Source organism: Cryptomeria japonica, chromosome 4, assembly GCF_030272615.1.
Source record: "Cryptomeria japonica chromosome 4, Sugi_1.0, whole genome shotgun sequence".
NCBI classification, from domain to species: Eukaryota; Viridiplantae; Streptophyta; class Pinopsida; order Cupressales; family Cupressaceae; genus Cryptomeria; species Cryptomeria japonica.
Window position 1 is genome coordinate 644,199,575 of NC_081408.1, and position 19,640 is coordinate 644,219,214.

Consider the following 19,640-nt stretch of genomic DNA (forward strand, 5'->3'; position numbering starts at 1 on the left):
CTATTTAGGCTCCTCTTTTCCTTTTGTACATTCACTTTGTAGGTATCTCTTCTCTCCTTTGGTCTGGCAAGAATCACATATCACTTCCCTTGGATACACACTCACAAATTTTGCCAACAACCTCAGAAAGAAACACAACATTGACCTTATAGGAAACATATAGGTCGGTAGCAAAAACCCTAAACCCTAAACCTATTAGGTTAAGCAATTCAAACGGTTCGATCTTGACCACTAAATCATATTGCATTAAATGTAACAATATTGAATCGATCTCAAGACATTCTCCATCGTCCATTATCCACCGATTTCTTGGCGGTTGATAACCCATCACACGTTATCACCATTTGACAGACTTTGCACATTCTCGAGGTAGATAGGAATAGTCTTCCTCATGCAAGATCCTTCATGTGCACAAAGCTTACATGGCAACATGATTTGTCCTCCATCATACTGCTAACTCATCACACAAAGATCACCGATTGAGTCACACAGACTTGAGGTACTCTAACCGAAAACCTCAAAGTGGAAGCTACCTACCAACTGGTAGTCATATAATGCTTCCATGTGCTGGTTCTCATAACTACATGCCGGTTCACCTTGAACAAATATGCCACTTCACTTTCGCATATAAACTGGTTCATACATATGTCGGTTCCTCTCTCTATTCACCTAGCACATGTGCTGGTTCACACTATGTCTCATATTGACATCAATGACAACATCCAATATCATTATGTCTTCATGCCAGTTCACATAATACCAACAATTGGGGATTTGGATAGGTTATCATTGTATTGAGTCTTCTTTTGAAGAGTGCATATGTGAAGCATGAAATGGGATTTGTGGATACATGCTTGGACACATAGAGGATGAATTGGAGAGGCTTGATGTTTTAGAGGTGTTCATGGAGGCTTTATAAATGTATTGCAATGTTTCATTATGGAATAATACATTGAGCATGTATGATTTTGGAGGCTGGGTTTTTCTTCTATGAGGGTTTTCTCAAGGTATATCTTGCCCTATCTTTTGATATGTCATTGATATTTGTATTTGGTTATATCTATAAACTTGTATGCATTCTATTCTCTGAGAATATTACGTAAGAAATGAATTGATCATCATAGTTGATTTTTCTAACATTTGGTATTAGAGCCATGTTTGTGATTGTGGGGTTTCTGAGATCCCTATGGTAGTATAGCCATTGGGTGAGTATATTTAATGCAAAGTTGAAGCCATTTGAATGCAAGAGGGTTTTCAATAATTTCAAAGTGATAACACATTTTATAGGTTGCTACTTTGTAGATCTAGGGTAATGGGGCTATAGATTTGTGATTATTTTTTGAAAATATGTGGTTATTTGCAAAAGGCATTTTTATGGGTGTTTATTATGAGGGATTTTGAGGGGATATTTCAAAAATGATCCCTTGGGTCAAAAAATTATTAGAAATGTATGCTTGGTTGTCATTGATGTCAAACATAGTGATCTGGATAGGTCCAAATATAGTAAGAGTGAAGGTGATGCTAAATAGTGGAAGATAGGTATGTATGTATGAAGATGAAGAACCTTGTTGTTATGTTAGTTAGCTAGTGTTGTAGAGACAATTGTTGTAGATGTATTATAGTTGTTGTGGATGTGTTTTTCATAAGGATGTTGCTCTAAAAATATATGTTGATAGTATGAGGATATGTTTTTCATGCTGACCAAGTTTTGGACTTGGTTGTGGCAATTGAATTTGTACTTTGGATGTATGTGTAGTTGTGGAGATGACAATTGTTAACATATAGGTGACAAATCTTAGGGTTTCCGAGCTCTACATTTTTTGTCTCATTGTAGATATGGTAATACAATCTTGGTATGATGGTGGGCATAGCCTAAGATTGTTGTACTCTGGTTTTTTTTCTCTAGAAGTTGTGCTTCAAAAGTGTATTTAGTGATGATGGTATTCTAATAGTGTTTGCAGTGCTCCACATTCCTCTGTAGTTTTAGTTTCTGATGATGATCTTTTGGGAATATGTTGTTCATGACCTTAACTTCTTTGTGTCAAGTTGGATCATGTTTTTGTTCTTCGAAAACATGCTTGTGGAAGATCAAGGATATGATCATTCTGGGTCTAGCTGACCTTGGATGTTTTTGTTTCTTGGTTTTTCTTCAATGATTGTAACATGTGATATAGTCATTTGAAGACTCATGAAAGAAATCACATAGAAGAATGATGGAGAAGTATTCTTGGGGAAAGCGTTCTTGAGGCCGACTTGGTGTATATACCTACTGGTATATATATATACATATACATATATATATATATATGTTATGATTTTCTCAATATAAGGAGTGAGAGTGTTTGTGTGTTGTGGTTGTTAAGTGCATTATGTGTATGTGAAGAAGAAAGGAAGAATTGGTACGACAGTGGATTGGAGCAAGTGGATTGCAATATAGTTGCAAAGTTCTTGACCAGATTTGCTGCAAGTAGTTGTTTAGATCTCTGAGCTTATTAGAAACTAAACTCATGCATATGTAGATGCAATTTTATCACTTCATATTTGTTTCTATCTATTGGTAGTGAGCCTTCTGATAGTAAGCTATTTTAATATGGGTAGTGAGCCCTCTGATAGTGAGCCTTGTAATCTCATATAACTAGTTATATCAGCTTGAGAGTTAACCCTCTTTGTGGTTTTTCCCATTTAGGTTTTACACATATAAAAATCTGGTGTCTATCTTATGATTGTGTATCTCTTTCATTTCAATTATGTTGTATGCATTACTTTTGTGTCAAGATTAATTGAGAATAAATAAGTTTCATAAGTTCAGTTTGTAAAAGGGAATATTGATTCACCCCCCTCTCTCAATATTCTGGACTATTCAACAATTGGTATCAGAGCTTGGTCCCTTGTTGCTAGCTTAATTTCTTGAGGGAGATCTTGGTCATTTGAATAGATGACACCTATGGATATGGTAGGAGAATACTATTTGGATGAAGATTTGAAGACAACCTTTGAAAACATGGAGAGTGTGGAGAATGAGGAATTGAAAGAAAATATCAAGGAGGCAAATGAATGTGTCAAGAAACTGATAGAGCAAATCCAAAAGTTCAAGGCGAGGCATTGAGAAGTTAACAAAGAGTTGAAACAAGAAAATGAGGCTGTTATGAATCTAAAGCTGCAAATTAAAGAGAGAAATAAAGTGGAAGAATGTCTAAAGGACAAAATCAATCAAAAGACAAAAGAATGTGGAAATATGGAACAAGAAGTAATGAAGTTGAAGTCAAAGGAAAAAGTCATTGAAAATAGTTCATTACTGGATAAACTATTGACCATGTATAAATCTCATAAAGAGAAAGAAGGATTAAGTTTTCATTTTGGTGAATTCTCAAATCAGAAAGGCAAAGGAAAGGAGGAGAAGGTAGAAGTTGAAAAGAAACCTAAAGATACAAACAAGGTCCATAATCAAGGACTTACTGCAAGTAGACCTTTGGTCTGGAAACCAAATTCTCAGAGGCACCCATCATTCAATGGTTATTATTTTTAATACAATAGTTTTGGACATAAGGCTATTAAATATAGCCTCACAAAGTAAACGAGAATACTCAATGCTTTAATTGTAGGAGTTTTGGACACAAGGATAATAATTGCAGTAATCAAGTTATAAATAGAAGCTATATACCGTTTGTGACTAGAGTGAATGGATCACTTATGAACATGATGAATAAACCCCTTTCATGGTTATTTTCACCTATGCTATGGTTTTGGTCATAAAACTAATTAGTGCAGGTCTAGAAAAACTTCAATGAATTCAGGACAAAGGAATATCATGTTATAATTGCAACAAGTTTGGACATTTTGCTAATAGATGCAGGAATGTGATTTCTTTGGCAAAATCAAATGAATCTAAGAAGAATAATGTTACATGGTATAGAATAATAAAGAAGAGATTGTGTCTATTGTACCAAAGTCTGGTATAAATGCTAGCGATAGAACCCTAGGTGTATCAAACAAGATAAATATCAAATTTTGTGATCATTTTGAAATTATGTGTTGAAGAGACTGAAGAGCAAGAGTAGTTGAAGTGTGGAAGAAGAATCAGAGTAGGGTTAGCACAAAAGAGGCAATTCTTTCATCCTTTCCTATGGAATCCAAGATGATTGAAATGCAATGTATCCGTGGAGATATTTGAAAGTTGGCAAAGGTACAATTAGATGAATTTGATCACACAAAAAATCAGTAATCTTGAAATTTCTTTCATAGATGAAGAATCACAGAGAGTTAGACAATTAGGGCACAAAGGTTTGGACATTTGGAGTGAGTTTTTGTGGTTCATCGATGAGGATTCAATCAAGTTCATTTTGAACTGTACTCATAATGGTTTTATGATGTTGGACAAACCTTATCAGATTACAAAGGAAGCTATCTCAACTATTTCTAGTCTTTGTGGTGTTGGACTTGTTCCAGTAAAAAAATTCAGTCAAAAACAAAGAAGTCAAAACCCTAATTGGCATTATGGGAGATCAAAGAGCATTGCTAATTGATACAATCATTGAATCGGTGGTGAGGAATGTTGCTTATGGTGTTTCTTACAAGATTTATTTCCAAAACAAAGAAGGATCTACTTCTACTATAGTTGTGTACGTTGCACATCATATGGTAAAAGAAGGCAAATATTATAATTTGTGTGAATTATTATTGATGCAATTAACAAAAAATATCACTATGACAAAAGATGATGTATATTCTTTCTATTTTGGTTCCTTAATCATGTTCTTAATGCTTTATTTCTTGAGATATTTACCTTTGAAGGAGAATGTTGTATGGAAGTCAAATGTACCTATTAGAGAGTATATTTATAGGTATTTGAGTTCTTTAGCAAATAAAGATAATGCATGTAAAAATAATTTCATGAATCTTAAGAAGATAAGGTGTTTTGTTTTGGTTCCTAGAGTTGTTAGCACTCTTGAGGAGAGTCCCTCCTTGGGTAGAACAAGATTGAAGGGAACCATTGTAGTTTCCTCTCCAGAACCAAAGAAGGTGAAGAAAAGTGAAGAGAAGAAAGAAATAATTAACCTTGATGATTTGAAACCTCCTAAAGAAGCTAAGTAAAAGATGGCTAAAATTAAAGAACATGAAGATAGTATGGATGAAGATGACCCTTGCAAGACAATAAATATTTTAAGTGTGCTTGAAGAAGAAGATGGTATGAAGAAATTTGGAGATATGTGGCTTTCATGTCCATCCTATGATCAAGATAAAATTGAAGAAGTCTTAGTTGGTTATTTTCTTTGGAACAACATTAATTTGAATAATATGGTAGATATTTTATCAGATGTCTTGTTTGAGTAGCTAAAAGATTGCTTGAAGCATTCACTTGAAGAAATTGTTGAAAAAGATGGAGTACAAGAAGCTATAGAGAAAAGGTGTGTCAGTGCACAAACGAGATTATCTGAAAGCATAAAGGAAATAAGTGAATGTGTTGAAGAAGTGGCCAGAGTGTATAAATATTGTCTCTGGTGGCCTATTGCTATTGAAAATTTCAAAGATAAAATTGAGTCCATTGAGTCCAAGCTATACTCCCTTGATAACATTTGATATTTTTAGTGATAAAGATTGTACATAGAGAAAAAGGATAAATTCCTTATAGTTCGAGCTTATATCAATCTAAAGATAGCAAGAAGATGTAGTGAATAGTTTCTAGAAAGTAAAGGAGATGGTTAAAGGAAGATTGGAACATCTTTCTAGTTTCCTTGTTGAAGTAGAAAAGTGTGAGAAGAATCCTTCCATATTGCTTACCTTATCTGATGCTATTGACTTGATGGTGGAGAACAATAGTTTGTGTGTAAACCTTAGAATGACTATGAATTCTTGGAAGACCTTTGTTTCAAAACTTAAAGAGAGGTATAAGATAATTTTTCATGTGAAACGCAATTGAAACATTTTTTTTGGAAACATAATTTTTGGTAACCTTTTTGTTGTTAACCTTTGTCTTTGATGTCAAAGGGGAATAAATATAGACATTATCAAAGGAAGAGAGATATGGAAGATATGTACAAATGTATAGATAAAGTAGAGAATAGAGAATCAATATCTAAGGGGGAGGGATAAGTGTTTTGCCATCAATGACAAAGGGGGAGAATATTAGAAATGTATGTTTGGTTGTCAATGATGTTAAACCTGGTGATCCAGATAGGTCTAGATATAGGAGGAGTGAAGGTGATGCAATATAGTGGAAGATAGGTATGTATGTATGAAGATGAATAATCTTGTTGTTATGTCAGGTAGCTAGTTGTGTAGAGACAATTGTTGTGGATGTGTTTTCTGGAAGGATGCTGCTCTAGAAACATATGTTGATAGTATGAGGATATGTTTTTCAGGTTGACCAAGTTTTGGACTTGGTTGTGGAAATTGAATTTGTGCTATGGATGTATGTGCAGTTGTGGAGATTATAGTTGACAACATACAATCGACAAATCTCAAGGTTGCTGACCTTTACATTTTTTGCCTCATTGCTAAGCTTTGCATTGTATGATGGTGGATATAGTCTAAGATTGTTGTACTTAGGTTTTGGTGCTCCAAAAGTTGTGCTCCAGAAGTGTATTGAGTGATGATGGTATTCTAATAATGTTTGCAGTGTCCTACATTCCTCCATATTTTTAGTTTTTGATGATGATCTTTTGGCAATATGTTGTTCATGACCTTAAATTATGTGTCAAGTTAGATCGTGTTTTTTTTGTTTGGAAACATGGTTGTGAAAGATCAAGGATAGGATCATTTCGGGTCTAGCTAACATTGAATGTTTTTGTTTCTTGTTTTTGTTCTTGTGATTGTAATGTGTGATCTGACCATTGGAAGAATCTTGAAAGAAATCATGTAGAAGACTGATGGAGAATTATTCTTGGGGAAAGTGTTCTTAAGGTCAACTTGGTGTATATACCTAATGGTATACATACATACATACATATGTACATACGTACCTACATACATACATACATACATACATACATACATACATACATACATACATACATACACACACATGAGTTATGATTTTCTTAGTATAAGGAGTGATAATGTTTGTGTGTTGTGGTTGTTGAGTGTGTTATGTGTATGCGAAGAAGAAAGGCAGAATTGGTGTGATAGTGGATTGGAGTAGGCAGATTGCAATTGAGTTGTAGAGATTCTTGACTAGATTTGCTGCAAGTAGTTGTTTAGATCTCTAAGCTTATCAAGAACTGAACCCATGCATATGTAGATGTAATTTTCTCAATTTTCTTAGGATCTGAATCAGGTCAAGAAGAAGGTCATCCTACAAATATTTGACATTTGGTTGGATCAGGGGAACTTTGCCTTTGAGTACCATCTTTTCCATTGCTGAAAAACTAGCTACTAGGATTCCTCTCTACAACGAGCTCTTCTTGTAAGTGTTGTTCATGGTTCTTAGTCTGTTCCACAATTTTTTCTAATAGAACAATAGTTTTTTTATATTGACTGAAGTCGGTGTGCTTTATACATGCAAAAGACCACAACTATTAGATGATATCTTCCTGCTTGATTTCTAGCCAATTCAAGTCTAGGTTATGAAATGGCAATTTGTTGTGATGAGGCAAAACCATTTCGATAGGGACAGCTCATGATAACATATGCTCCTTCAACTAGTTTCAAAAGGTGGTGCATTAAATTGGCTCTGCAAGAATGACAATATCAAGTGTTGTAACACATGTCGCCACCTTTACGTGTCCTTAATTGCTTAACTTGCCATTAATAATGGTACTCTATGAATCTCTTCTTTGATTTGTTCCCTGGGGACTATACATGGCATGGCACCAAGTAAGGTTGAAGTCGATAATGATAGGAGGCAACTACCTATATCGACTTGACAACCTTATTTAATTCTTGGCGGTGATTAATTATGGCTTATCCTATGTCAACACTTGTGTTGCCACCTTACCAAGTCTATTGCATCGACCTTGGATCACATCCTCGATAATTGCTCCAACTTTGAAGTCAGAGGTGTCCCTTGAAAACTTCATGAAATATCCAATCCGATGAAAAAACAAGTATGTTGGGGAGTTAGGCAGGTTCATAACCTTTGCACTAATTTAGAAGGCAGTCAAAAGTCTGATCTTGTTATGAGTCCCCGTTACGAGATGCCAACCTTTGTGAGTCCTTGAAACCATGTCAGGTGATCGAGTACTTTGAAAACTTTGAAACCCCATGACCAAGTTAGTAAATGTGAGAGGCTAGCAATTAAGTTGGGAAATACACAAAAGCCACGACCGGGATTTGGTTTGTTAAGGAAAATAAAAGGGAACCTTGTAAAGACTTGTGACTTAATAATGAAAATTAAATTTTGTGGATAACATGGGCTCTAAATGGGGACAAGGACTAACAGGATGTAGAGAACCCCAAAATCTAGAGCAAGACCAATGCATAAATATTGCCTGCTACAAAGTCAGAGAAAAACAGAGGAAAGGGCACCACTTGGCAAGAGGGAGGAGGGGCAACTAGGCACAAACTAGAAATGGACAAACTCAAGAAGAGACAAGACACATGGAAACTAAACTAACCACAAACCAAAATCACTTAAATATATACACGGCCAAGGGGCCCTACCCTAGTGGTGCACAAAACTTTTCAAGAAAAACCATTAATGGGCTGAGAAAAGTATATACATGTGTGAAACAAGGGGTTGTGACCATATGACATGATGAAAAACAACCAACACTTGGCAACAACTCTAGTGCCAAACCTTTGATTAATGATATATAAAAATTTCCTGTATATGCATTCATGTTCAAACAACCATCCTTCATGATACACTTCTTGAACATAATCAATGATACTTCCACAACTTGCTTGGGATAACTAAAAGGTGTCCTCCTGGAAGAACATGACTGACATGTTTTGATTCAAACAAAATTTCTCTTGACCTAACTCAAAGATATTATCACAACCGGCATGACCAAGCATAAAGCTATTATTTTCACTGAGTAACAACTCAATGTTTGGGTTTTCACCAATTGAGGAGTCATTGATGATTTCACTAATAAAAAAATAGTCATCAACAAGTTCCTTGGAATTTTGATTTGGGAAATGAATATCACTACTTCCCATTTGTGCATGATGGCGTAGAGAATCAAATTCATCATTAGAACTATCCTAAAAAATACACCTTTCAAGTTCATTTAGATGATGTGGAGAAGGAGAAAAATGTTCTTTGATCAGCTGAGGATCACATAATTCAAAAAGAGGATTATCCCTAACTCTTTAATTTTCAGAAAACCCCATAGGCTAGTATAATGGATTGAATAAGCCTCGATCAGTTTTTGTTCCCAAGTCTTCTGATTGCCCCTCTATTGTGGATACCATGGTGGGACCTTTTTCAGGTAATATATCCCTTACAACTTCAGTCAAACATACTAGAGAGGCATCAAAAGTGAAATTTTATTTTTGCATACCCAAAGGTAGAACAAAATCTATGTGTGTTGCCCATTGTGACATTTGGGCATCACACTCTACCAACATAAGATCAAACCTAGAAAGAACTTTTTCTTTTCTTACACAAAGAAAATTGTCTTGGGAAATACAAATAGGCTGAGGGTATGATATATTTACATCAACAGATCCAACTAAATCATTTTCACATGCCCGAATTTCATTTTTTGACAAATCTTTCCCTTCGAAAGACTTAGATGATTGGGAATCCATACCTTTTCAGTAACATTAGGGTTGTTGATGAATGCTTCTAATCTAGCTTTTGTGATATGACCCTTATCATCTACAATGCCACACCAAAAATATCCATCAGAACCTTCTAGGAATCAAATTAGAATGAAAACCCTCCTATATCCATCTGATGACCTCTCTTCTTTAGGAGAACCGAATGATAGTTCCTTTAGCTAAGCTAGCATGCATGCTGAAAATGATCTGGATTTTTTGCTTCCATTTGGATGCACAACTTCTCTTTGCTGCTGGTGATAACTCCACGGTGCTGACAATTCCTTAGAATCTTGTCCTCTAAAAGTGAAGAAGTTGCATGAGGTTGGTCCTTTTAATCTTTCAGTTGCAGCCTGATATGATTCTTCTTAAAAATGACTCAATTGACAATATCTCCTATATGCATTCCCCAATAGTAGTGCAAATGTGCAATCCTCAATAAGACCTCTTTTAGCTTCACTAATGCTTCCCTTGTAAGTATTCCAAGGATATGAAATTATTTGAATAGATTTAGTATTCATTTCTTTAAACACCTATCAGTTGTTAAGTTAGGCTTGGCCCATGATCATTTTCTAGATTTTCAGCCAAACAGAGTCCTCAACCTTCTTTCCCAAGAAGACGCCTTCAAGTGTTTTCGAAAATAAGTATGTATAGGTTGATAACCAAATTTTTTATTTTTCACTCCCCCCAATAGATTCACCAAATTTGTTTTGGTGAATAGATTTGTCTTTCTAGAAATGATTATAGAATGATTCAATGTGCCCAGCTTGAAGACAAATGAGAAACTAACAATTGGAGAGATCGTCAACTAAGTTGACAATCTTCCTTTGAATTTTAGAGGTATATCTCCCTCCTAAATCTATTCCTAAGTTTTGCAATATGCTTTTTACTAGAAAGAAGGAAAGGAAAAGATACACACTTTCCTATATGTAGAAAGAAGAAATTTAGATTCAAATTATTGAATGGGAATGCAAGCAACACATAGTCTACTCACAACACAATCAATTGCATGGAACATATTAAAATATAATGTAAATAAATTGAACAGGGAACATGCAGAACTCAAAGTTTCTACATTATTCTCATTTAACCATAGAAAGTAAGTGAATACCAAGTAAAATTGCAATAATTCAAACCTTACTTCCAACATCCAAGAATATAGAAAACACCAAGTTCTGATATATTAATTCGCACAAAGATATAGAACTCCTTAGAAATGGATAACTATTCAAAATGTAACAATAATTTTCTAGTATTTTATTTCCCCCCTTATTTTAATTTATCATCTATTTATTTATAAATTAAAAGTCTATTTCCTTTCCAAGAAATAGTTCTTTTAAAGTAATGGTCTTGAAAAGGATTGTTTCAGATAAGAATTCTATCAAAACAAACAAAATTACTCTATGAAACCCATCACAAAATATTAAACTATAAAAGATAACACATTCAAGCTTCTTCGTTGGGCACTGGATTCTATCCTACAATTTGACAATCAATCCTGTCTACTATCATTCTTCTTCAATCAGCACCAAAAGGACTTTTGTAAATTCATCTTCATCAAGTATGGTTGTCTGGGTGAAATCACTCAGGTCAAGAAGAAGATCATCCTACAAATATTAGACATCTGGTTGGATCAGGGGACCTTTGCCTTTGAGTAGCATCTTTTTCATTTTTGAAAAACTAGTTACTAGGATTCTTCTCTACGGTGAGCTCTTCTGGTAAGCATTGTTTGTGGTTCTCAACCTGTTCCATAATTTTCCCTAATAGAACAATAGATTTTCTATATTCACTGAAGTTGGTGCGCTTTTTCCATGCAAAAGACCACAACTGTCAGATGATATCTTCTTGCTCAATTTCTGGCTAATTCAAGTCTGGGTTATGAAATGGCAGTTCGTCATCATGAGGAAAAACTATTTCGATAGGGACAACTCATGATAACATACACTCCTTCACCTAGTTTCAAAAGGTGGTGCATTAAATTGGCTATGCAAGAATGACAATATCAAGTGTTGCAACACATGTCACCACCTTTATGTGTCCTTAATTGCTTAATTTATCATTAATAATAATACTTTATCAATCTCTTCTTTGATTTGTTCCCTAGGGACTATGCATGACATGACAATAAGAAAGGTTGAAGTTGATATCAATAGGAGGCAACTATCTCTATCAAATTGACAACCTTATTTAATTCTTGGTAGTGATTAATTATGGCTTATCCTTTGTCAATACTCGTATTGCCACCTTACCAAGTTTGTTGCATCAACCTTGGGTCACATCCTTGATAACTGCTCCAGCTTTGAAGTTGGAGACGTCCCTTGAAAACTTCATGAAATATCCAATTCGGCGACAAAATGAGGATGTTGGGGATTCGGGCAGGTTCATAACCTTTCCACTAATTCATAAGCCAGTCAAAAGTCTGATCTCCTTACAAGTCCCCGTTATGAGACACCAATCTTTGTGAGTCCTTGAAACCATGTTGGGTGATCGAGCACTTTCAAAACTTTAAATTTTGATGACCAAGTTAGTAAATGTGAGAGGCTGGCGATTAAGTTGGGAAACACACAAAAGTCATGACCAAGATTTGAGTTGTTAAGGCAAATAAAAGGGAACCTTGTAAAGACTTGTGACTTAATTACGAAAATTAAATTTTGTGGATAACAGACAATGAGCCATTGTAATCTAGGTAGTAAGCCTTGTAATCTCATATAACTAGTTATATTATCTTGAGAGTTAACCCTCTCTATGGTTTTTCCCATTTGAGTTTTCTACGTATAAAAATCTGGTGTCTCTCTTATGATTGTGTAACTCTTGCATTTCAATTATGTTGCATGCATTATTTTTGTGATAAGATTAATTGAGAATAAAATAAGTTTTAGAAGTTCAATTTGTAAAAGGGAATATTGATTCACCCCACCATTCAACATTCTAGACTATTCAACAATAAGCTCACAACTGGTTCCAAAAGGCTAGAGATATGAAAGTTGACATAAAATTCAACCTTTTTTGGAAAAGTTGAAAAAATAATTTTTTTGCCCCTAGCCTTGCTATAGAACCATATAGATCAAGCAAGAAGGCACAATTGTCAAATAAGAAAAATAAATTAATTTCATTTGGTGGCTTGTTATAATTTCTTTAATAGGAAAAAATAAAAACTAAATTTTTTAATAAAAGTCAGGGGAGCTAGGGGGTTGTGGGTCTATAGATCACCATACCCTATTGTGAAAGTGTGACATTAGTGCGGTACTCATTGGTGGTCCACTTTATTGCTAAGGATATAACCTCACCACCATTGATAAATAAAAAAATAATTTCATAAAAAACATTTATTAGTAATTGTTATCCTCGATTTTATCATTAAGGAAAATTGAGGGCACCCTACAAATTTTTGCTCATTTGTGGTTAAATTGCTCTATGCACACTTTACAATATATCATTGTCATTGTAGAAAAGGTTTTCCCTTGGTTTTTCCCTTGTACACTAAGGAGTGTAATATAGGTGTCAATCGGATTCATAAGTCCGATTTACACTAAGTATACCTTTTTGGTGTAAATAGGGTTTATAAACTCAATTTACACCTCTTCATTCACTTGTTTTTCCCTCAAGGTGCAAATTGGGTTTATAAACCCAATTTACATCTTGTTGGTGCAAATCGTGTTTATAAACTCAATTTGTACCTATTTATGTCACTTAGAGTCATTAATTACTCAATTGAGTAATTTTTTTAGGAGTCTCCCTCTATTTTTTTTAAGCCTTTAAATCTCTTTTTAATCTTCATTTTACTTGATTAAGTTCACTTGGAGATAAAGAGGGAGATTATCCACTATTTTCAAACCCTAGTATGTATTATTTCTTCCTTTTTCTAGGGTTTTGAAAACCCTTTTTGTTTTTTCCATGAATCATGTTGGTTTTCCCTTTGCAAAATTATGTGAATGAATAATGTCATTCAGGTTTTCATACCTGAATGACATCATAGTTTAAATGTATTTCGTAGTGGTGTGAGGTGATGGTTGTTAGCCTCCTATGCACCACACACTGGTGCATGGTGGGTTGATGACCAACCCCCATGTGTTTTATTTTTCCTTGCATTTTATTTTATATGTTACCCATATTGTGGTGTTTGACAGGGTCATAGGCCCGCCACACACCACAATGTGGTGTGTGGTGGGTCGGTGACCTCGACCACCACCCATGTTCCAAATTTTATTGCATTAGTCACAATGGTGTTGGGTGGGGCTATAGACCTGCCACACACCATGCGGGTCTATGACCCCAATGACCACCGCCAAGTACTCAACCGATATTGTTTTCTTTTCTTTTGCAACATGCGAAGTGGGTTTAGAAACCCACCTTCCACCTATATTGTTTTCTTTTCCTTTCATAGGTGTTCATCGGGTTTAAAAACTCGACCAACACCTCTTTCCTATGCATTGTTCATAGGTGTTCAATGGGTTTGGAAACCCCACTGACACCTCTTCTCATGGTATTTTTAATATGTGTAATTAAGGTTTAAAAACTTGAATTACACCTTTCAATCCACACTCTTTTGTAAATGATTTTTTTTGAGTTTATGGATTTGAAATTCATTTATCACACACATGTAATGGTTATTTTTTATCCAATTTACCATGGAGATATCAGTTTGCCAAAGAGGGTTTTGGAAACCCTAATTATTTCAATTGCACTATTTTTTAGAATTTCTTCAAGTCATATGAACAAAAGTGTTTGATCAAATGTATCATTGTAATATTGATGAATGTCTTTTTCTTAGTGTGATTATTATATCAATGACAAAAGCATCTCCAAACAATTAATGAATGAAACTCAAGAAACTAGACCCTCATCCGGTCTTTCCTTCCTCTTTAGTTAGTTCAAACATTGATCACATAAGAGATATAGAGATAGGTCTTGTTGACCTAGCTGAGTTTCTTAAGAGGATTGAGAAACCACTTCATATCATAACATAGACATTGTTATCAATAGTAGAATTCATCTAGTGGTTGCTTTTCCAATGTCAACTCAAGACCCCAAATTTATAATAGTAGTTGCAAATAATTTTGATCTAGTCAATATATGTTTAAAGGATGAAACTAGGAAGATATTGATCAGACTTGATGATGAATTCTTCGATTTAGTCTTTAAGTGTCTCAGTATTGAGGAATATTCCAATATTACAATACAATCAGCCATAACTTATTTTGATAGAAATTATAACAAATACAGAAAGAACATGAATGATAATTGGCAGAAGACCCTAAGACCTACCATTGCAAGATGGCCAGAAACTCTTCCCAGATGTGATTTCATCGAAGAATTCAATGATTTAATAACTCTTTTAAGTAGAGTTAAAGGACTTCCCACTGCCAACACTTTCTATAAATGGATGTATCAATACATTCATGTGACCAGGAAAAACAAAGAGAAGATATTTTGGGGAAAATAGATCAGTGATGCTATTTGTGAGTGACTTGCCAAGGTACCTACCACACTCAAGTTCTACATGACTTCATACTTGGTGTATGTTGCATCTTTAATGAGACATTTTCATGGATTGTCTACAACTGGTGATAGGAGGCAAATTGAGGTACATAAATACTATTCCCAGTTGCTTCTTCAAAATAGTCATAGTCATTTTTTGAGTGTAAATGATTCTTTATTCAGTTATTATATGGTTATGTTGAACAAGAATTTATACAATAAAAGGGTGTTTGATCATGCCTAAGAAGTGGTTAATCAATATGGATGCATGTTTCTATTAGCAGCAATAAAGAAGGAAGACTGAGAGGGGGGGTCAATTAATCTTCACTGAAATAAATAAAACTTTAAGCACAACAACAAATCTAACAAATTGCAACAATAAATAGATAAGAGAATTAATAGGACAACACACAATACCAAGATTTTGATGTGGAAAACCCAGTTAAGGCTCCCATTTCTAGGTATGATGAGGAAAAATTCAAGATAGACTAGCTCAAGGCACAGATTGAGAAACTCACTTCAATTGTTATCAAAGTGACCAAGTCTTCAGAAGTTGTTGAACCGGTAGCTTCATGTTTGGATGAGAAAGTTGTCAAGAGAGCTGAGCACACCACATCAAGGGGCAGAGCTATATGAGAATAGATGGATCAAATGATAAGTCAAGGTACACAACTCCTAAGTTCAACTTGCACCATTGTCAACATCCTTGATGTTGTAAGAATAGACGTGGATAATACTATAGGAATTTTCTCCTAGGAACTTGAAACACAAGAAAATAATTTTGAAGCTTGGTTGAAATTTGAAGACTATTATCCATATGATCTCATTCAAAATGGTGTGATCCCCTCATGGCACATGTACATTGAGTAGCGAGAAGCATTGGAGCACTAGATGAATATCCTATAGCACCTAGTCAAAGATACGAGGAAGGCTCAAAAAGAATGTGCAAATAAGAAGGAAGAGATTGTTGCAAAAATATCCATGATCCCATGTGCTTTCCTCAATGAGAATGAAAAGGTGCTTGATGTGGATGAAATCATCAAGGAATTCAGTTTGCATGTAATTGTCAAAGTTAAAAGGGAGGACTTCTCTTTGTCCTCTATTGATAAATTACTTAATCTTCAGTTCATTCTGGATTTTTTGGATCTAAAGAAACATAAGAAGTGTTGCATTGAATTAGAAGATTCCATCACTAGGGTTAAAGTCATTACTAGAAACACTCTGAGACCTGATGGAGTTCAAATGAAGAATGCCTTATAGAAGCTTGAGGGGTTCCAAAAGTGAGATTTGACTTAATGGAAAATTCCACTTAGTCATTTTCATGTTTTTAAAGTGGCTTTTCATTTTACCCATTGACACTTCAGGTGTCTTTTTGTAATTACTCTTGTGCACTTGTTGAGTGCAGAAGTCATAAGTCAAATTGAACTCTTCTTTTGACTTAGTCTTAGGATTAGTTATAATTTCCTATTTTCATTCCACACCCCTCTTCTATATATATGAGGGTAGTATTGTAAAAGGGATCTTTTTTCCATCTATATTTATGCAACAAAACTTTGCCCAAGCAAAAACAAAATCAAAACTTTGTGTTCTTTTTGTTAATTTGCAATTTAATCAAGGAGATAAGCTTGACATTCAAACTTTGTTTTGAGTTCAATCTTTTATGTGGTATGGATGTTCTTATGTCATTTGTATCATATTTTCTTGAAATATTAAAGTTGGTTATAGTCATTAGTGTTGAATATTGAAGAACATTTGAGTCTCTACAAGTAGTCTTTGAATTGCTTTGGAAATTCAAAAATTGGAAATTAGTTGAGATAATATTTCTTTAAGTCTTTAAGCTTTTACAAGTTATCTATTGATTTTCATTTAAAGGATAAGAAGTAAAGTCTTTGTGCTATATAGATGATCTGGTTAGAGTAGAACATCTTTCAATATATTTCTCAGTCTTTGAATTAGCAATATATCTAGGTTACAGTGGTTGATAGGAGTTTTAGTATATACAAAGAATCTTTGAGTTCCTAAGTGTACAAATTCCCATCCCTAGGTCATTTTCAGAAAAGGGAAGTAATGAAAGACTTTGTTCTTTCATGGATGCTTTACTTTCTAAAGTTAGTATAATATTACTACAAATTTTTAAATTATTTAAGTTGAGGAAAAATCTATTCTTTCAAGAGAATTAGATAAAACTAGTTTTGAAAGAAGAGAACTAACTTATTATTGTATCTTGGATTAATGTAAAATTAGCAGGTAGGAAAAATAGAAAATAGTTGTAGTAGAAAGGGGGAACCTTCCCTTATAATTAGGAGTGAGCATATCTGGCCTTCTGAGAGATATTATCTTGAGTGCTGTCGTGAAACAATCATTTTGTAATCCTTCACCAGTTTACAAAATTTTCACCCAATAGTTTTTTGGTAACTCTGTGGGGGATACGAGCTACAACCAATTTCTACTTTGGCTGGACAAAGCTATACTCGAGGGCATAGAAATCAAGGTGTTGTTGATCCTATATTTTAACTTCTATAGAAACATCATTTTGATTATTTACCTATGCATGCAAGTTATTCTCTTCAAAAAACAAGGAGTTTCCCACCTACAAGTCATATATCTTCTATTCCAAGTGAAGCCTTGAGTGCACCAAGGCCTTTGGAAACTCTACAAGTACCAAGGTTTGTAATTCCTCCTTTTCAACTAGTACAACCTATTGTGATGGCTGCACTAGGACCATGGGGACAAAATTTTAAATTTAACTCCACCTCTTCATCCTCTTACACAAGGGCCGAGGAAAAATATTCCCAAATTCTTTGGTGATGGTAAGAAACACTCAGATGAACATATTCATCATTCCGTATTGCATGTGGGCTTCTTGGTGTTGAATATGAAGATGTAGCTATATGTCTTTTTGTCAAGACTTTACAAGGTGTTGCTACTAATTGGTTTTATCACTTGGCACCTCAAACAATTACAACTTGGGATGTGCTTAAGACTCAATTTGAAGCATGTTTTAAGATAGCAGAAGATGCACATGTTCTTTTAGCTAAGATAACTCCCATGAGGAAAGCGCTGCATGAAACCATGAGGGATTTTGTTGCTAAGTTTAATAGATTGAAGATTCTAATTCCTACTAATTCTCAGCCTACTAAGGAAAATTTAAAATTTTTCTTTATTAATGCACAATTTCCAGAAGTTAGGTTCTTATTGAGGAGAACACCTCTAGCAAATGTGTTAGTAGCCCAAACTCAAGCAGTGGATATGGAAGACCACTTAATCTTAGTTGGAAAGATAAAGAAAGATCCCAAAAAAACCAAAGTATGTTTTTCTTCTCAAGAAGCTTCAAGTTTTTCTCCTACAGGTACTACTGATTCTATGGTGCAGAGACTTGCAAATGAGGTTCTTTCTTTGCAAAAGAAGATTTCTCAGACATCTTTCCATACCCCATACAAAGATGTTCCATGAAGGACCTACCCAAACAATGATTCTAGCTATGCAACTAGAAATTTAAACAAGTTACCCCCTCCTCTCGAGAGATTGGCTCTTGAGGCACCTTCTATTAATGCTTTAGTGGGGTATTATGAGACTAAGCAAGGTGACTTTGTTGTTGAAGATCTTCCACCTGAAGACATAGTTAATTATTTTCAAAAGGATGAAGGAGAATTATTGCATATTAGATTAATGCAAAATTGTAGGTAAGAAGAATAGAAAATAGTTGTAGTAGAAAGGGGGAGTCTTCCCTTATAATTAGGAGGGAGAATATCTTGCCTTCTAAGAGATATTATCCTGAGTGCTATCATGAAACACTCATTTTGGAATCCTTCACCAGTTTACAAAATTTCACCCAACAAAAAATCTAAATCTATGGAATTATTTTTCTTTTAAACAAGCCATTTGGTTTGCCAATATTTTTTGCCCACCACTAGTCCTTTGCCCATGCCACTGGCTAGCCACCATATAGATATATTGGAAGATTTGTGTTAAAATGTGCATGAATTTTTCTTAGGTTATCCTTTTTTTTAACTTTCAATAGTCATCAGAAAGCTCTCTCCAAGCTCTATGCAGTGATGTAGATTTGGTTTTCAGATTTTAAAGTTTTGACTAATTTTTGGAGCCTAAAAGCTAGACATTCTTTGATATGTAGTTTTGATCATTAATTTTGCATACTAGATTAGTATTTTGATTTCAAATAGACATTGGAGAGAATGTACTATGTACTTCATGGTAGTTCCAATGAATTCTTAGTTTGATGAGTAGAGAGAGATGGACACTTGTTTGATCACTTAGAGGTGCTTGAGATTTGGGGTGCATTTTGGGTTGCATCTAGAAAAGTCAAGAGCCTAAAACTTAAAGGAGTACATGATTTTATGATATTTACATGATTTTATAGTTTATTATTAGTATTATTCTTCCTAATATAGGTTTTACAAGTGTTTTTAGAGTTTAGTATTTGACAAAGATAGGTACACATG